At 47.0% G+C, this 2,500-nt stretch overlaps 1 protein-coding gene across 1 annotated transcript in view; it reads left to right on the top strand.

Annotated features, from left to right (window-relative positions):
- Positions 1-2,500, top strand: part of LOC310772168 (cadherin-11-like) — a gene marked incomplete at its 3' end in the record, with an annotated part of 6,548 nt that overhangs the window by 2,115 nt on the left and 1,933 nt on the right. The gene's annotated exons all lie outside the window — the stretch shown is intronic.

Below are 2,500 nucleotides of genomic sequence, written 5' to 3'. Positions count from 1 at the left end.
GTGCTGTGGGGTTGCGCTCTGGTGAAAACCGTCTATAGGCACTGGCCTGGTGGAATATATATATTCATATTGGCAACTGAAGCACAAATCCAAATTGAGAGACAAGACAGATACACAGACACGCGCTGACATCATGTGTCTGCAACAGCTAATGAAATGTACACACAGACACAGACACAAATACACACAGACATGTACACACAGACACAAACACACACAGACACAAACACAAACACACACACACACATGTCCACACAGACACAAACACACACACACACACACACACACACACATGTACACACAGACACAAACACACACAGACATGTACACACAGACACAAACACACACACACATGCGCGTGATGACTTCAAAACAGATTTGGACGCTGACACATCAATGCTTTGGCAGCATTCTGCGACTTATTATGTCGGAATGGGAAGTGACACATATTCAGCCCATCTCATGAACAGATGAGCTACACCCGATCTGTCTGTGTGCCTTTCATCTCGGCTGCTGCGCGATGTCCAAAGACCCAGAGACAGACGGGAGGACTTAGAGACAGAGACGGAGAGGAAACGAGCGAGGGAGAAACCCCAGCTAGCCAAGCAGGCTGTACTGTACATGATGCGCTGTCATTCCGCGGCACCGGATAGCCTCCATCTCATCTTATATATACACTGTTTAAGTGGATTCAAGCTGCCGCATCTGTTTTTTTTTTCTCCGCGTGGGACTGAATGATAGCATTTTTTTGTCAGTGAGCGCTGCCTAAGCCTGGCTAAACTAATGATATGTTCAGCTTTAGCCTGGAGGGATTGGCTTTATGCTGACTGCTGTACAGTCCATGCCTGGGGGTGACGTTTCCGTTGAGCGTCTCCGGCTGTTAGTTAGTTTGTTTTCTGTGCCTTGGTATATTCAGTACGCCGCCATTGTTTACTTCTACCCCGAGTTTTGAAGCGGGACAACTGTCGCTTTGCGCCGCTTTCATGTGCTTTTTTGGTTGGAAATCAAAAGGAATGTGCGATTTATTTAAGCATAATTTTACGTATAGGCTATGTTTGGTTGTCTTCTTCTCGACAGCTGTGAGACAGGTACACGCTAGTTATATTGAGTGCGGTGCGTCACAAGCAGAGTCATTTGAATACGAGGGACCACAGTGACATCACCACACCCGGATATGTCGCCCGGAAACCGCTGCAGTTAACTAGTATGAGTTGTGCCAAACAAATGTTAATATCTCAAAAACTATACATCACATCGCTTATATATTTTTGACATTCTGAGTGAGAGCAGAAGTAGCTCAAGAGTCTGAGCTCTATATATGGTATAATATATGCATGTCGTGTTAGCCGCTCAAGGCTGGCTCCATAGGGTCCCATTATAAGCTGCCGTTTGCTTACCAACACTGATCCCTCCAATACACTTAGTTGCTACCGTGAACAGATGGCGTTGTCGGCCATGTTGGCTTCTAGGTCACAACTCCTTCAGCGTCAACTTAACCTTCCTCGACTTGTGTTCCCAGCTAGGGGGCGCTGGAGGGGAAAGTTAGTTACTCGGTTATTAAAGCCCCAATCAGTAAGATTTTTGACATTTTTTACTGTAATATAAGATCTTTTTAGTCATAGGACATGGTAGATTGACTTGTAATAGGGAGACTCTCGCCTTTATTTATCCCACACCGCCCTCCATTGGCCAGCCCTGGGACTAAGCAGTTTGTCTGCCACGTCCCGTGGCAAGATGTGCACATGCCCTCTACAGCGGCAGCGTTGTGTTCCTGGAAACCAGGAAGTAACTCGATTCGGATTTGCTACAAAAATGATGTTTCACGGAACTATGGATTATTATTTCATCACGTGGTGAGTACCCGATGTCACAACATGTACATAGAGCTTTCTGCCGCTGTGTTTTGTTGACTTTGAACGGCGATATCGTTATCGATACTATTGCACGCAGAGGGCGCAGTTTATCCAATAGCAAAACTTGGAAAACTTGCTGAATGGGGCTTTAATATATAAACAGCCTAGACTGACAGAGAGCAGCGAGGAGGGAGAAGCAGAGAGAAAATAGAGAACCATGTAATCATTGTAAGAAATGTAAGTCTGAAGCTAAAGTGGAAACAGCTGTCATGGCACCAGTTGGCTTTTTACTAATAGTGAGTTATATTTATCTAATGCAGTGAAATCAAGTTGAAAAGCAAAGTGAAAAGAGTTTGTAGAGAGAAAAAGCATCTACTGAGCTAATGCAGTGAACGTCAGTAAGCTAAGCTAAAGTGAAAAACAGTTGTTGTTGTCTCTCTGAAGGGCAGAGTATGGAGGGACACCAGCGCACCCCCGCGGAACCCCCCAGGCAGCGGGCGGGCCGCGCTGGCCCCACCCTGGCTCTTGTGGTCAGGGGCTCAAACCAGCGGAGCGCCGCGTGCTTTCCCTGCGGCTCGCTAGACGCCAGACAGGCCAGATGGTAACGGGGCTCGCCGCCCACTAAGCTAGGAGCGGCGCAGCCTGCG

Source organism: Poromitra crassiceps (genome assembly GCF_964638095.1).
Source record: "Poromitra crassiceps genome assembly, contig: HAP1_SCAFFOLD_2161, whole genome shotgun sequence".
NCBI lineage: Eukaryota > Metazoa > Chordata > Actinopteri > Beryciformes > Melamphaidae > Poromitra > Poromitra crassiceps.
Note: the sequence above shows the minus strand (reverse complement) of the source record. Positions and strands in the feature narration are given on the sequence as shown.